Consider the following 17,584-nt stretch of genomic DNA (forward strand, 5'->3'; position numbering starts at 1 on the left):
GTTGTCTCCAGACTCATTACACTTTCTATTCGCGTACCCAAGCTGAACACACAAACATTCAAAAATGAAGTTTCGTTACCTTCCCTTTCCTATTGCTTAGGAACCCAAGGAGCCCCCTTCCTGGAATTGTATCACCATGCAAGGCTCCAAGCCTGCAAGCTTCTCCTTGTGGGTGACTTCAAAGGAGCTCCACAGCTTTCAGGGTCATGCCCTAAATGAGGAGTCACCTATAAGTAGGTAAAAGGTCTGATGGGGCTGGCAAGAAGTAGCACCAGCAACTCTAGAATAGTCCCATCAATATCTACAGAATTTAGGCTTACATTTTCTTTAAAAAAAATTTGTTTCTATACCTTATGATTGCAAAGAAAGCCTCCTGCATGTAAGCCAATGCAAGTCTGCAGGTAGACAAAATGAAACAATAGTCCTAATAGGAGTGTGCACAGCACTATTCATCTCAATTGTGTGTTAACCCTGGGGCATAATGATGACAATCCAAAAGTAAAGTTTGGAAGTGAAAGAGTTAACAATAATCTGATTGGAAACATCCAGCTGAAAAACCAAATTAAAATTCAAGGATGTTCGCTTCTGGTTTTTGCTGGGAAAAATAAAAATGTGTCCCTCATCCTTGACTATCCCTGTAAAACCAGGTCTATAGAACAGTAGATTATTAATCCTGCGTCACTATTAGAATATCATCCAATTATGATGGTGATACTGCTAATCAGAGTTCAGCCAACCCTGCAGTATCTGTTGCCTGTGTTACATATTATTCATTTTAGTGGTAGTGTAAGAGTTGCCATGTGGGCCATCGGTATTTTCATTCCCCCACCACACCGGGAGGGTGCTGCCACTTATCTAATACCAACACCACAAGGCTCATGTCAAACACTGCCTACACACACATCACAATTCCTCTGCTACCTTGCAATTCTCCCTTTTACCTTTGCCCCATTTAACAGTTCCCAGTTGGGTAAGAAGATAGTAAAAATAAAAGAAGGATACAAAGTGGCTGTTCGGATCAGTGAAGGCAACTGGCTGATCTTGTCAAATGAATTCCTAAACACAATCCCAAGCAGACACATGCCTGAGTGCGTATTCCAGTGATCAATAACCATTCCGTATAACACAGAGTTTTTAACACTCGTGGTGATTAGAAAAGAGAGTTCAAATTAAGCTCTATCAGTTTGGCTGAAGGAGTGTAGCCACAGGCTAGCAATTGGGCAGATCTATTATTCATTTATACACACATACAGACAGGAAATGCACTAAGGCTAGCTTAGTGATCTGTCATGTGGCATAAAAGAACTTAATCTTCTACACTAAATTTCAACAGCTTCTCCACACCCTGGCCTCCCTCCGTTTTAATTCCTACCTCCAGGCTCTGTGTTTTGTCTAATAAGTGGGTGAGACTGGCTGTATAGGTTCATAAACCAGAGTCATCTTTAGCCCAAGCTTGCCTGACTGATCCTTTTTCTTAAAAACAGAGAAACACGCGGGCTTTACACCTTATTTACATGAGCACTTCAGAGCAGCTCAGTTAAAATCGTCCCAAACTCAAGCCTCCCTCACAAACAGGATGAGAGATTCGCTCCCAGGAAACAAAATGCGAAAGCCAAAAGATGCCGTGTAGACGTCTTCCTGTCGGAAATCTTGTCAGGAATTGAGCTGCTACCGCCAAACGTTTTGTTTTCAACAAAACGGCATTTGCTGTAAGAAAAGTGTTCCATTGAAAAAAAGGTCAACCAATTCTAAACAAAAGGTAGTAATGCAATGTCCACCAGCACTCACACCCCTCCAGACAGGGCCTCTCCTGTCCCAGAGCACTATCCATGTTACAGGGCTTGTCTACGCTTACCGTGGATCGACGCAGCGGTGATCAATCCACCAGGGGTCAATTTAGTGGGTCGAGTGAAGACCTGCTAAATCGACAGCCGATTGCTCTCCCATTGACTCCGGTACTCCACCGGAATGAGAAGCATAAGGTAAGTCGATGGGAGAGTTTCTCCCATCAACCCAACACAGTAGAGACACCGCGATAAGCCAACCTAAGCTACGCTGGCTGAATAACATAGCTGGAGTTGCATAATTTAGGTTGACTTAACCCCGTAGTGTAGACCTGCCCACAGTGTGCAAGTAGGGAAGGAAGGGTGTGCTTAACAGGGACATCCCCAGGGAGGGAGAAAGGGAGGGGAGAGGGCGGGTCAGAAGTGATGAATCCATCACTTCTGGGACCAACCGTGCCGGCCAATCGCACCAACCCTCGGGGCCCCCCAAAGCGCGGGGCCCAGAGCGGTCGCCCTGATTTGCCATACCCAAGGGACAGCTCTGGTGCTTAAAGGCACAGAACTGGGTGTCAGTAGATCAGGGCTCAAGTATGTTTCCAGTCTGGCGCTGATTTGGTGTGTAACTAAATTCTGCCCCTTCAGAGATGCCAGACCCTCTTTGCCTAACGACCCCTTCCCTAGGCACCAAACACCCACAAATAATAGGGCTGAGAGGGGGTTGTTTGTTAAAGGCTGGCACCCCTAGGGGCAGAATTAAGGCTGTGGTAGTTGGGGAAATGGGGAGGTGTATGTCTGGGTACAGAAGCAGGGGGCCAATAGCATTAGGTGACTTAACCTTTCATTTCCTTTTGCAGGTGTGAGTATACCTTAGCTAGTTCAGAGGGAAGGTCTGAGGCATTAATATTATGGCTGAGCAAGTAATTTTTCAACTGAACCAAAAAATCTGAGGAAAAAAATCAGTTGGTCTCAAACCACAACTGAATTTTTTCCCAATTTTTTCATGAAATTAAAAACTGAAAAAATTGTTCCGGGCAAACAAAACATTCTAAACAGCTATTCAAAATGACACTTCATTTCAAAAGTGTCAACATAAATTTTTTTTAAAGTGTCAAGAAAAAATATTTCAACATTTCTTATTTTTTCCAGTTCTTTTTTCAGCTGGAACTATTGCCAAATGTGCCCCAAATTAAAAATAATTTTGGTGCCCAAAAAATGCATTTTTTGGCAAATGTACTTGACACTGAAAAAATTTCACCTAGCTCCAGTTAACATTATTGGTTGAGAAACAGCATGTGATGTAACTAAAGACTGTTTTGTAAAGCATACGCAACACGGGCAGAGTTAAGGTGGCACATATATAACAATGTGGCTAAGAGTGCTATGTTTCCCTCTATAGACCAGTCCACACAGGTAATAAGAGCCTACTACTTTCTACCAGCCCACAAAGTTACTCTATAAGCTCTAGTCATAGAGGCCAGTGCTGAAAGTCCCAGACTGAATCCCCATTGATGACCTGTAGTGAGTGGTTTATTACATATGCAACCTTATCTGTAGTATTTTCTGACTTTTGAGTGCCTAATTGTGCAAACACGTACACATATAAAGCATTTGGGGATCATTTGGTTGAAAGGCGTCACATAAAAAACATGCAGTCATTGTCACCTGGACAACTTAACTCGCCAGCTAGAAATGATTTCAAGACAGCTCAAATCCTGGTCCTAAACACATTGACAGCATTCTTCTGAGTTGCACCACATAAAGCAAAGAGGAGTTGTACAGTAAAATAAAATACTTGATTTTTGTTTGAGCCCAGATATGTCCGTTTTCGGGGGCGTCAAACCTGGTCTACACACAGAATTTGTACCAGTATAACTTTATCAATTAGGGGTGTGATTTTTTACTGAAATAGCTGTGCCAGTACAACCCTGAGCGTGGGTGCAATTATAACACCTTAAAGGCACCTTGTACTGATATAGTTTATTCCCCTTGCCCTACAGGAATAAACTATACTGCTATAATTGCATCTACATTAGGAGGATTATTCTGCTTTCAGTATGCCAGGATAGGTAAAGCAGTGCAACTTCTGGGTCTAGACAGGGCTGTCTCCAGGGGAGACTCTGCTGGTATAGCTATACCAGTATAGCTGTATTGGCAAAGCCATCATTGTGTAGGCTAACCCTGAGAGTCCATTCTTCAAGTGATCATTTGGGCACCTTGCGGGTCAGTGGATAGGGCACAGATCTGGGGATTCAGGAGCCCTACGTTGTATTCCTAGCTCTGCCCCGATTTACGGTGCCTTTGTCTAGATCTCCTTAGCTAGCTCAATCCTACACCTTCTAGAAACAATAGTCAAGGCAAGTTGTACTTTGGCATGTACTAAACTGGTCAAAAGGTCTTAATGACATAGATCAAGTCACTAAGACATGGATCTTAAAAGGAGTCTAAAAGACACAGCTGTCCCTATAACACCCTTCCACTCTTGAAAATCCCAGCCTTAACTTCTCTGTGCCTCTGTTTCCCCAAACTTAAAATCCACCAAACCCACCTTGAGATCAGTGGGTGCAAAAGTACTAGCTATTATAATTGTTCCTTATCTCATTCATAGAGACCACCACTGGCCTTGTCCATCACTGTCAGGCTGTTTAAGTTCCAATGATGACTCAACCCCGGGTGGCTAACCTGCTTGTCTGAAGTGGGAGGCATTTATTTGTAAGCGAAGGAAAGATCAGAGAGTGCACATTCATTTTCCCATTGCCTAGCTGCACTCAAAACTGAAAGGAAAGGAGAGCTTTCTCTTTGCATACTTGGCATTTTTACTGTCACAACATCAGTTTTAACTAGGCTGTCAAATAATGTTTGGATGCAAAACAGATGTCACGTCCTTAATGCATGCCCCTGAAGGAATGCTGTTCTGTTTTCATGTGTGCTGTCTCTCAGGACCCTGGGGATATCCAATATCCCATTCAAACCCTGGCAATAGAAAAAGTTGAAAAGCAGATTCTTGTAGATTTCTCCTCTAATCCATGCCCAAACCTGAAACATATCAATGAGGCTTTTGGTAGCTTTGCCCAGACCGCCTTCCTTTTTAATAACTCCTTCATTTACTACTCACAAAAGCCAGTCTTCTTCCTGCATTACAACCTCTTAATAAGATTCCCTCCACATCACTGAAAGTCCGATTGTGCTCGGTGGCTGGGTTATTCAGAAGACAAGAAAGTTTGGATTACACAGCCAGCCATTCTTGCTGGCATTCAAACTCCCTCTGCCCCTCCTCACGCAAATCAATCCTTCAGCAGAGAGAGACTCTATAGCTGGCACCACCTCCTGAGAAGGGCAGACTGGAACGGCTACAGGCTTCCCACCAGCAGCCAGGGCACATTTGCTATTTCAAGAGGAAAAAATACCTTTGCGAATGAAAGCTGAGATGAGAAGCCAGGATCCTGCCAAGCGAATACTACTGGTATCTAGTAACACATCTACACCCATGCTGCATTATTCAAGAGGGCACAAAGGAGGGCAAGGACAATGTCAGATATGATTCATGACACGTTATTGCAGTTCCTGATTCAAGAGCCTGAAAGGTATGTTGAATCCCAGGGTGGATTTCCATTGCCGTGTATTCGGGTCCAGTGAAGCGTGAGAGTAGTAAAAGAGGAGGTGCTTCCATGAAGAAATGGGATTTACCTCCTGAGACAGCCTCCATCACTGCAGCCTCAGAGCATTTCACAATCATTAATGAGTTTAGCCTCACAACACCCCTGCAAGATAAGACAGTGCTGTTGTAACTGTAAATCTGCCATGTGGATCACGGCAGCAACAAGACTGAGTTCAAACAGCTAGAGGTCCCTATTAAAATTAACACACGCCACCACCTTGAGCCCCCACCCAGAATTTCTGAGATCACTCAACTCTAATGGGCAATACTTCCCCACGCACAAGCACTGAGTCTGTATATGAAACATAGATAACTTTATCAGGGGGAATGTGAACACAGCATCCATTGGAGAAAACACAGCAACCATACATCTGTATGAATGATAAATGAGACACTCCCCTATGGTAAGTTTGGCAGCAGCCAATTAACTTGGTGTCCTACCTGCCAGTGCGAATGTCCAATAGGCAAGTGACCCTTAGGCATGTCACTTCCACCTTCACTAAACCCCGCTTAGGGTCTGGTGTCAGCAGGCAGTCCAGTTCTGAAGTAAATCTGGATAAGCCTGTCTACTGTCTTTTGGAAAGTACTGCCGGGTCCTGCCCGGAGGTTCTACCACCTAATTCAGGAACAGTGATTTAAGCTTACTTTAGTGGTTAGATATGGGGGCCTCACCAGAGGGCACTCAGCTCTGCAGTTATTCTCTGTGGCTTCAGAAAAAAGCCCTCTATGCATTGCACCCACCAAGGAGCCACCTCTGGGTTGTCTCACATCAAAGAGTCCTCCCAACAGTGTAGGATCCCCAATGAAGTGGAACCAGTAGCATAGAGGACACTTGGGTAGAGTCCTTGCCACAAGATAAGGGTCCCTTTCCCTTCCCTCAGTTCAGCTTCCACTACCCAACCAGTCCTGTGTTTCTGTACAGTTATGGTGACTTCCTGCATCATCATCATCATCATCGGCGATCCCTCAATTCAAGGATGATCTCTACCACAGATTTACATATGGGTCCTGCGATGACTCAGGAGTCCAATCCTGGAACCACAGGACCACCTGCAGTAGGTACAGACATGTCCTGGTGGGCCAGTTCCTGCTGGGAAAAAGTTCTTTCTTTTTCCTTCCTTCCTTCTCTCTCTCTCTTTCTCTTTTTAGCTACGAGGGCAAGGTGCTTGTCCTCGAAGCGGATGACTGCCTGATGGAGGATGTGGTGCCATTGGGATCAGTTGGTGGCTTGCTCCTCCCAGCTTGTGATGTCCACATCAGTTTTCTTGTGATACTCTTTTAGTGTGTCTTTGTAGCATTTCCTCTAACCACCACAGAAAAACTACGTGGTACTCACCAGTTGCCAGTGACTCTCTGCCACCCTACCCTTCTCAGGAGGTGGTGCCAGCTATAGAATTGTTAGTTCTGGACTATTCGAGGCTCTCTGCACAGGCAACTTCTGGAGGGTGAGAGCTGTGCAAGATGCAAAAGATTCTGCTCTCTGCCTGGGAAAGGAGAGCTTTCTCCTTGCATTGACCAGAGTCAATTTCTGAAGCAGAGTTTTTTCTGGGTATTGGTGTTGGGCTGAAATTCCTGAAGGAAGATATGGCCTGCATCTCTTATCCAAGGCTGGGTACAGCTAAAGCAAGTTACACTTAGAATGTATACAAACTCCAAGCCACTGATTTCTCTGCCACCAGGAAGCCAACCGGCAAGGCCCCAGACATCATCTATCAGAGAAACTGAGAGCATAGGGGAAAGAAAGACATTTTGAGGTTGAGAACTGAACCAAGATGGGAAGCTGATAAAGGGGAGATGTATGGGAAAAAAAATTCGAGACAGTGAGAGCCACGGAGGAGAAGACTCTTGCCCCAACAGCTATGCACTAACATCTGACTCCTCCCAGACATCACCACAATTGAATCTCATTTCAGGCAAATTCTCCATCCACTCATCCCATATTTGGCACTGCAATAACGTAGTCCTATTTGCTGCTCCTGAATCAATTAGGCCAGACTTCCTTATATGCCACTCCACCTCCACAATCATTTTCCCTAATCCCTACCTACCACCTGGATCTGCTAAAAATGAACCTCAGGGCCACTTGTTTGGCTTTCCAGTACAGGCCATAGTTCCCCTGCCATCTACCCCCATATACTGGTTCCCTTCTGCCCACCCTCTATGGGCAAGCAATTATACCATCAGAACTTCCAAAAGGAGAAGTAAAAGCACCAAAAAGGGAGAGCATGGTTGAGAGGAGTAATAGGGAGTCAGAAAAAGATGGGTGAAATGAGGCAGAGATGGAAGGGACCTGAAAAGACTCAGAAGACAGTGAAGAAACACATTAATGCTGTACATTGTAACACTACAAGAGAGGTTAGCTAGGGCTTGTCTGTTTGCACACGATAGTTGTACTGCTTTAACTATACCAGTAATGATAAAAATACCTACTTCAAATATAGCACTTTTCATCAGTAGATCACAAACCACTCTACAAAAGTAGGTGAGCATCATTATCCCCATTTTACAGATGGGTAAACTGAGGCACAGAGCTAGGCAATGACTTGCTCAAGGTCACAAAGGAGGCCAGGGGCTGAGCAGGGAATACAACCGGTCTCCTGAGTTCTAGTCCACTGCTTTACCTGCTAGGCCTCACATTACAGACACAGTTATATCAGAATAAAGGTTATTTTTTCCTCATATGGGAAAGGGAATAAAATATACCTCTCTAAGGTACTTTTATATCCACATTAGGGGTTGTACTGATATAACTATTTTGCGGAGGGGCACGAAATCACACCCCAAACCAACATATTTATACTAATACAAAACCTTTGTGTAGAGCAGGCCTGAGTGAGTTAATGCATGTCATTCTGAGCAGAAGCAGCTTATTCGCTTTTGTACTGTTTATGAAGCAGGTTAACTGATCTCTGGAGCAACTGGGTACCACGATACTGGTTATTTTAAATGGCCCAGCTGCCTCTTTCTCATCATCATCGTCATGAATACAAATTGGAAGAATAGCGTTTGGGAGTTTGTGCATTGTAAAGTGAAAGGAATTAGCACCTAAGAGGGCATAAGGCACAATTTAGCCCTGGTGTCCAATTTCACCTGGGTCACAGCAGATTTGTAATGAGCTCTGGTCACTGAAACTTCAAACTCCTTTACTGTTTCATTTTTAACTTGTGCTGCCTTGTCCATCTGTATCCACCTGTTGCGTCTTAATTAGATTGCAAGCTCTTCCGAGCAGTGACTGTCTTTCTATTATTTGTGTGTACAACACCTCACACAAAAACCTTTATCCTTAGTGATCCTTACTAAATAAGGGAAATAACTTGTTGCTAAAGGATATTACAAAGTCTCTGACTGCCAGATGCTGGGACTGGACAACAGGGGATTGATCACTCAATAACTGCCCCATTCTGTTAATTCCTGGAAGACAGAATACTGGGCTGGATGGACCACTGGTCTGACCCAGTATGGCCATTCTTCTGTTTTCACTTGCAATGAGAAACCCACATGGGTCCCTTTAACTTGTAACAACGTAGCTGTGACTTACAGCACAGGGAATCATCACAGAATTGTCGTTCAGTGGCTGGGCTAGTGCTCGGTCACGGCTTCTGTTGCTTAAAGTTTCTGAAGTCCTGTCATGCATGGAAGTTAGTAATAAAGAGCCCGATTCATCCCTGGTACAACTCCCAGCTTCAGTGGTGTTACACTAGAGATAATTTGGCCCCCACACTCTTAAAACAAAATTCAGCTGCTTCAGGTCTGGCTACCCAGATTCACCTTGACAGCTTTACTTCAAGTGAGTTAAATGTCTCCTAATGACAGACAGGATTTAGCATTTGTTTCCTGGGCCTATGAATGTTTGATCTCTCCCCATCCCCCTTGTCACAAAGCAGGAGGTGTAGACAATACAGGGTGGGAAGCAGAGTTCAAAGCAAATTCCTTTCAGAAACAGGGAGTGTGGGTTTCACTCAGGAAGAAGCTGTTCTACTTGTCAGGCCAATTAGGGTCTTATTGTTAGGGGAGAGGGAAAGGGGTTCTGGTAAGGAAGGGAATGAAAATGTTTCTCAATCCCCGCACATCTCATTAAATTTCCCTTCAATTACCCCAGGAAAAGTGGCACAGAAGAAATCCAGCTATTTCCTGCAGTCCCGACTGTCCCAGCATAAGCAGAGATCACAGCTAACATGAGGGTGCAAAGAAAAGAAGCATTATGTACACAGAAAGCGCAGATCTGCAATGCTTTCCAGGGGCAGGTCATGCCCAGGCCAAGCACAGTACTGGGGAAGGAAGCGTAGTCTCCCCGCCCCCCTCCCGCCCCCCCCCCCGAGGGAGGGATTAGGGAAAGGCGGTAAGTGTGCACTCCAAAGTAAGGCAATGCACTTTGATGAGCTTTTCTCCATAGACCCATGTGCAATGCATGCAGATCCCAAGGCTGGAAACAGTGTGGTTGTGGTGGAGATAGGAATTGGTCCTATGATTCGTAGTCAGCCAAGTACCATCAGTATTGGGGGAAAGAGGCAAAGTTATCCAGCTTGTCGCTATTTGGCAAAACCAAGGGCAGCACATACCAGAGTCAGCAGTTGGTTGCACTGTGGGACAGGAGCTGGATAAGCCAGTTACCATAGCTGGTGACCACTGACTCTCTGTGGACACTGGCTCCATGGGTATTTTGGGTCACTGCTTTGTTTCCTATGTGATTTTTTACAATGCCTATCTGCTAAGATCATGATGGCAGGGAAGGTACCATACAACGCTGCATTCTGCGGCACTGTGTTTAGCTGGCCCATGAGGTGAGCACAGCAGGGCAGTTATTTCCCTACAGGAGGAGTTTGCAGAACACTCTCCTCCACTGGAGAGGAACAAGCTCATCTCCCTGACTGGAGCTGGTGGCTACATGACATTAGCACTGATGCCTCTGGCACCTTCTGGAGAAATGAACAAAGCTTTACACTGCTGGCCTCAATGATTCCATGACTTTATACCTCAGCACAGTTCACTTTCCACTTACCATGTGGATATGTGTTTTTCTTGCACACATTTATGCAACATAAGAGGACATAACCAATACATAAATCTATGGAATGGCAGGAATCTCTCAGGTACATAATATGGTCTTTACTGTGTACCATGAGGAAGCTAAAGAATGATGGAAATACACTGTTCCCAGGAATCCATATTGACTAATAAAACCCCATGTGAGTTATGATGTACAAAGACAGAATCCAATACTGCAAAGCCTCACCTGCACTCTGAAATGTTCCCAGATGTCAGAAAGCAGCATGTAGAAAAAAAAGATACTGGAACTAACAAAACAGGTCCATGTGTTTCTTTGTCTGAAGATACAAAGCACATCTTGATTTCTCCATTACTCATTTCAGGAAAAAGTAATGGTTATATGGTTTTCCAGCAGCACAATGTTGAGTGTGTTAATTTAATCTCACCCCTAAAACAGTATTATATTAGAATAGATAGTTTGACCTAAACTCCCAAGAACAATTCGAGCTAGCTGGAACTTTGTTTTCTTATCTGAAGAACCTGCATGCAATGGTGAGAATTATTTTCAACCTTAAACTCTGACTTTTGTAGATTTAAGTATGAATTTTAATGTTGGCTGTAAAGAACACTTTCATCTTAAAAAGCCTAGGTGGTAGACAAATGTCTTTACCTCTCAGCCTACTAAAAGTGAAAGAAATATAAAATGTATGTGTCACTACGAATACTCTTTCTTTTGCATGCCTCTCATCTTGAACAATGGAATGTGTCCCCCGGAATCAGACTCATAATATTGGCCAAAGAGTTGTGTAAACATGAAAAAAATCATGGGCACATCCGTACAAATATCACAGTGTTTAGCGAGAATCAAACCCGCTACCTTTAGCACCAAACTCAATAACCCTTACCACTGAAGGTGGTACCCTGTTATCATTAGTCATCACTAAAGTTCTTAGTCTGCCAGGGTCAGCCTCTCCAGAAGCACACCATCTCACATACTTAGCCAATATATTACAAATACATAGGCCCAGATTTTCTAATGGGTGAGCACACTTGTGTGCTTCACTGAAAATCTGGACAATATTGATAGCGTTTGCAGTGGTGTTGTAGCTAGGGTCACCAATTCTGGCTGGACGAATTCCTGGAGGTTTCATCATATGACATAATTTTTAATTAAAGATTAATCTTTAACTCCTGGAGACTCCAGGACAATCCTGGAGCACTGACAACCCTAGTTGTAGTCATGTTGGTCCCAGGATATTAGAGCAACAAGGTGAGGTGAGGTGAGGTAATATTTTTACTGGGCCAACTTCTGTTAGTGAAAGACAAGCTATTGAGCTTAATAGTGAGCATTTAGAAAGGCTTTTTATTTTCAAAGCACCAAAGCAGTTACACCTGTCAATTAGAGCTGGTGGAAATGTTATCGTTAACAATTTTTCCACCAAGACATTTTTGCATTAAGAAACAAAACCCAAAATGTTTGTGGAAAACTCTCATTTTGGTTCAAGTTTTAACGGGTTTTAAACTGAAAATGTTTCTATAAAAAAAAATGTTCAGACTTTGTTTTGGTTTTTTTCCACCATAAAAACAAAAAAAAATTTAATTATCATTTTCCATGAAAAATAACTAGAAGTTTTGGATTACCTCTTGTCTCAATAACCTCTTGGTCTCGTGGTAACCTAGTAGGGTCCTGGTCTCTGACTAGGGGCCCTAGGGACTATGGTAGTACAACAATAAATACTACTACCACAGAGATGAGGAATGCTGCTGGAAATAGCAAGCTCTCCAAAAACGAGACCTCTTGTGATTCACTCTCTAAGAGGGACCACTATCATACAGCATTTGCTACAGCTTTGGTTACTTCCATTCTGAGAAGCTTCAGAGCACATCAACCATATTACTTTTTTTTTTTATTATAAAAACACTCACTTCAGGGCTGAAATTTGTTCATCAGATTTCAGCCCAAGGTTCATGTATATTGCAGATAATGACAGGCCCTTCTGGCTGACACAGAGCTAGTGGATGCAGCTAGCTGTAATTTAGCAAGCAAAAAACAACTTTCAGTCAAAGCTCTGGTTTACCAAATGCTGACATGTAGCACAATCAAAGCACATCTAGTGATGAAGAGAAGCAACCAGGCCAGTGAGAAACAGCTGGGCAAGAGGGCTGGGCTGGTGATGGATGAACACAGCTCCTTACTGAGTGAATCGTTTCAACCCTTTTCAGTTTTGTTTTGTTTTAAGCTGTCAGAGTTAAACAGAGGCTTAGAGTTAATTCCATCCAGATTCAAAACAAACATGCCCCACAGTACAAATTTTCTTAATCAGTAAAGGCCAAATTCTGCCCTCAGACAACTCATGCACAATCCCCATTGAATGCCCAGATTTCAAAGTCAAGACGACGGGACCATTATGACCATCTAGTCTGACCTCCAGCATAACACAGGCCACACAGTTTCACCCAGCAATTCCTGCATTGAGCCCAACAACTTGTGATTGTACATTTCATTTTGAAACATAGCCAGTCCTGATTTAAAGACTCCAAATGATTAATAATCTACCACATCCTTTGGTAAATTGTTCCAAAGCCTAATTCCCCTCAAATGTGTCTCTCACTTCCAACAGGAGTTACTTGCAATTAAGGGCTGGATATAGCCCTATGCACTCTGGGTGGTATGAAGCAAAGATTCTTTACCAGTCAGGACTCCAAGTCGTGTGCAGAGACATCATCACAGCTCTCCAAACATGACAAACTAAAGCCTTTCCTAGCAGTATATTGCAATAAACAAGCAAAAGCAGGTTCACTGCATGATGACTGAGCTGTTGAAAACTCCTCCCCATCTCAGGACACTGAATCAGTGTTGCCAGTTCTTGTGATTTGTAGGGAGTCTCACACTATTTAGCATTTTTCTTATAGCTCTATCTCATGGTGGGATGTGATTACAGAACAATCTCTGCTTTAAAAAAAACATTTCTAATCCTCATGGTTGCAAAGAGAAGCCTGAAAACATGATCTGGGTGAACATAAAAATGGCCATACTGTCAGACCAAAGGTCCATCCAGCCCCAGTATCCTGTCTTCCGACAAAAAGAAAAGGAGTACTTGTGGCACCTTAGAGACTAACCAATTTATTTGAGCATAAGCTTTCGTGAGCTACAGCTCACCTCATCGGATGCATACTGTGGAAACTGCAGAAGACATTATATACACAGAGACCATGAAACAATACCTCCTCCCACCCCACTCTCCTGCTGGTAATAGCTTATCTAAAGTGATCACTCTCCTTACAATGTGTATGATAATCAAGTTGGGCCATTTCCAGCACAAATCCAGGTTTTCTCACCCTCCGCCCCCCCCCGCCCCCCCAAACTCACTCTTCTGCTGGTAATAGCCCATCCAAAGTGACCACTCTCTTTACAATGTGTATGATAATCAAGTTGGGCCATTTCCAGCACAAATCCAGGTTTTCTCACCCCACCCCCCCCCCACAAACTCACTCTCCTGCTGGTAATAGCTCATCCAAACTGACCACTCTCCTTACAATGTGTATGATAATCAAGGTGGGCCATTTCCAGCATAAATCCAAGTTTAACCAGAACGTCTGGAGGGGTGGGGGGGTAGGAAAAAACAAGGGGAAATAGGCTACCTTGCATAATAACTTAGCCACTCCCAGTCTCTATTTAAGCCTCAATTAATAGTATCCAATTTGCAAATGAATTCCAATTCAGCAGTTTCTCGCTGGAGTCTGGATTTGAAGTTTTTTTGTTTTAAGATAGCGACCTTCATGTCTGTGATTGCGTGACCAGAGAGATTGAAGTGTTCTCCGACTGGTTTATGAATGTTATAATTCTTGACATCTGATTTGTGTCCATTTATTCTTTTACGTAGAGACTGTCCAGTTTGACCAATGTACATGGCAGAGGGGCATTGCTGGCACATGATGGCATATATCACATTGGTGGATGTGCAGGTGAACGAGCCTCTGATAGTGTGGCTGATGTTATTAGGCCCTGTGATGGTGTCCCCTGAATACATACGTGGGCACAGTTGGCAACGGGCTTTGTTGCAAGGATAGGTTCCTGAGTTAGTGGTTCTGTTGTGTGGTATGTGGTTGTTGGTGAGTATTTGCTTCAGGTTGGGGGGCTGTCTGTAGGCAAGGATTGGCCTGTCTCCCAAGATTTGTGAGAGTGTTGGGTCATCCTTCAGGATCCGTCAGCTATTACCAGCAGGAGAGTGGGGTGGGAGGAGGTATTGTTTCATGGTCTCTGTGTATATAATGTCTTCTGCAGTTTCCACAGTATGCATCCGATGAAGTGAGCTGTAGCTCACAAAAGCTTATGCTCAAATAAATTGGTTAGTCTCTAAGGTGCCACAAGTACTCCTTTTCTTTTTGCGAATACAGACTAACACGGCTGTTACTCTGAAACCTGTCTTCCGACAGTGGCTGGTGCCAGATGCTTCAGAGGAATGAACAAAATAGAGCAATTATCAAGTGGATCCACCCCATCCAGTCCCAATTTATGGCAGTCAGAGGCTCACAGACACCCAGATCATAGAGTTGCATCCCTAACATCTTGGCTAATAGCTATGGATGGACCTATCCTCCATGAACTTTTCCAATTCTTTTTTGAACTCAGTTATACATTTGGTCTTCACAACATCCCATGGCAATGAGTTCCACAGGTTGACTGTGTGTTGTGTGAAGAAATACTTCCTTATGTTTGTTTTAAACCTGCTGCCTGTTAATTTCATTGGGTGACCCTATCTTGTGTTATAAGGAGTAAATAACACTTCCCTATTTAATTTCTGCACAACCATTAATGATTTTATAGACCTCAGTTGTATTCCTCCCTTAGTCGTATCTTTTCTAACATGAACAGCCCCAGTTTTTTTAATCTCTCACAATTTATCCGCATTTTTGTTACCCTTCTCTATACTTTTTCCAATTTTAATATAACTTTTTTGAGTTAGGGTGACCAGAACTACACGCAGTATTCAAGGTATTTCCATATCATAGATTTATATGATGGCATTATGATATTTTCTGTCTTATTATCTTTCCATTTTCTAATGGTACCTAACATTTGGTTAGCTTTTTTGACTGCCACTGAGCGGATGTTTCCAGAGAACTATCCTCAATGACTCCAAGATCTCTTTCTTGTGTAGTAACAGCTAATGTAGACCCCATCGTTTTATATATACAGTTGGTATTACGTTTTCCTGTATGCATTACTTTGCATTTATCAACACTAAATTTCATCTGCCATTTTGTTGCCTAGTCACCCAGTTTTGTGAGATCCCTTTGTAACTTTTGGCACTCGGCTTTGGACTTAACTATTTTGAGTCATTTTGTATTGTCTGTATGTTTTGTCACCTCACTGTTCACCCCTCTTTTTCCAGATCATTTATTAATTTGATGAAAAGCACTGCTTCCAGTGCAGATCCTTGGGGACCCCACGGTTTCCTTCTCTTCTCTGTGAAAACTGACCCTTTATTCCTACACCTTTGTTTCCTGTCTTGTAACCAGTTACTGATCCATGAAAGGACCTTCCCTCTTATCCCATGACTGACTACTTTGCTTAAGAGCCTTTGGTGAGGGACCTTATACACCCTAAAGCAGTGGTGGGCAACCTCCGGCCCGTGGGCCACATGGGGCCTGTCAGGGTAATCCCCTGCAGCCCGGGCCTGTTCCCACAGCCCCCATTGGCTGGGACTGGCGAACCACGGCCACTGGGAGCTGCGGGCAGACGTGCTTGCAGACAATCAATGTAAACACTGTCTCTTGGCCTGCCAGAGGATTACTCTGGCGGGACGCGTGCGGCCCAGAGGCTCCAGGTTGCCCACCACTGCCCTAAAGGCTTAGAAACCTGAGGGCAATTGAAAATAATTCCAATTTTATTTTATTGTTTTGAAATCTCATGGATTTTATGCCAATCTCATAAGTTTGGGGGCCTGACTCATGATTTTTGAAGGCTGGTGATTATTGAAGGATGGCCGGAATGCCGCCCCTGGAATTGTGCCGTCCCCAGCCTGTGCTTGCTTTGCTGGTGCCTAGAGCCTGTCCTGCTGGTGATTGACCACGCCAAAGCACCAAAAGCCTTCCTCACGCAGCTGAGTGGGGGTGGGAAGGGAGATGACAGCACGTGGATTGGCAGCTGGGCAGTCACTAGTAGCTGAAACGGAAGCCAACACACACGTACCATGCACAAGCCAGTGATCTAAGAAGAGGCAAACTCCATTGCCTATCACTGAATTATGAAAAACTCTAAGAAATGGTTTGCATGGAGGCATCTTTCTTTCCCTGTGCAAAGAAAACCAAGGAAAAATTTCTCCTTTCTGGTCCAGGACATGTTCTACAAATGAGAGATCTGCAGTGCCGACCAGAGAGGACTGTTTTGCCCCAAGGAATGGGTTTTGGTCTATTTTGAACTGGGAAATTGGCAAGATACGTTACTTTTTCGCTTTACTGGCAAGGTACCATGCCAGTTGTAGGGGATGGCTAGTTTGGCTACACTCTGCTCTTACTGTGTAACTGAGAAAAAAGAAAAGGAGTACTTGTGGCACCATAGAGACTAACAAATTTATTTGAGCATAAGCTTTCGTGAGCTTATGCTCAAATAAATTTATTAGTCTCTAAGGTGTCACAAGTCCTCCTTTTCTTTTTGCGGATACAGACTAACACAGCTGCTACTCCGAAACCTGTGTAACTGAGAGCAGTCATTGCAGGCTGTAACTTGTTCACAACTCTTTGGGGGCAGGAGAGGAGTCAGTGGACTTGAGCTGGTGTGACAGAGCATATGTTGATCTACTGCATATAAGCCACACAGACTTAGTGGAAAATTACTACTACTGCTAATTATCACTACAATGCCATGTGGGCACTTTACACTCAGTTTAGAAGACAGCTCCCTATCTTGATGGTTAAATGTTTTCTCGCAAACCCCAACCAGTTTACTGGGAGAGCCAAGGAGGGTTGCTTTCACAACAGTACCAAGCAGCCTGGTTTAACAAAAAGCAGCGCCGCACTAATCCACAAGCCTATAGGACGTTCAGCTTTCACATACGCCACATGTTTTTCCTCCTTCTGAATCTGCACTGTCAATGGTTGTCTTTAAGCCCAATTTGCCTTAAAGGTATTAGAGCAGTCACCAGGTTCTTAAACG

At 43.7% G+C, this 17,584-nt stretch overlaps 1 protein-coding gene across 2 annotated transcripts in view; it reads right to left on the minus strand.

Moving 5' to 3' along the window:
- EVA1A (eva-1 homolog A, regulator of programmed cell death) overlaps nucleotides 1-17,584 on the minus strand; it is a 312,742-nt gene that overhangs the window by 258,827 nt on the left and 36,331 nt on the right. Inside the window, exon 1 of one of the 2 annotated variants that reach the window (XM_075126380.1) lies at nucleotides 4,897-5,006. The exons of the other annotated variant lie outside the window; for it this stretch is intronic. The gene's annotated coding sequence lies outside the window, so the exon portion shown is untranslated. Of the gene's footprint in view, nucleotides 1-4,896; nucleotides 5,007-17,584 lie in introns of those variants that run through there. 2 annotated transcript variants of the gene reach the window in all.

This window comes from Caretta caretta, chromosome 3, assembly GCF_965140235.1.
Source record: "Caretta caretta isolate rCarCar2 chromosome 3, rCarCar1.hap1, whole genome shotgun sequence".
In the NCBI taxonomy this organism is placed as follows: domain Eukaryota; kingdom Metazoa; phylum Chordata; order Testudines; family Cheloniidae; genus Caretta; species Caretta caretta.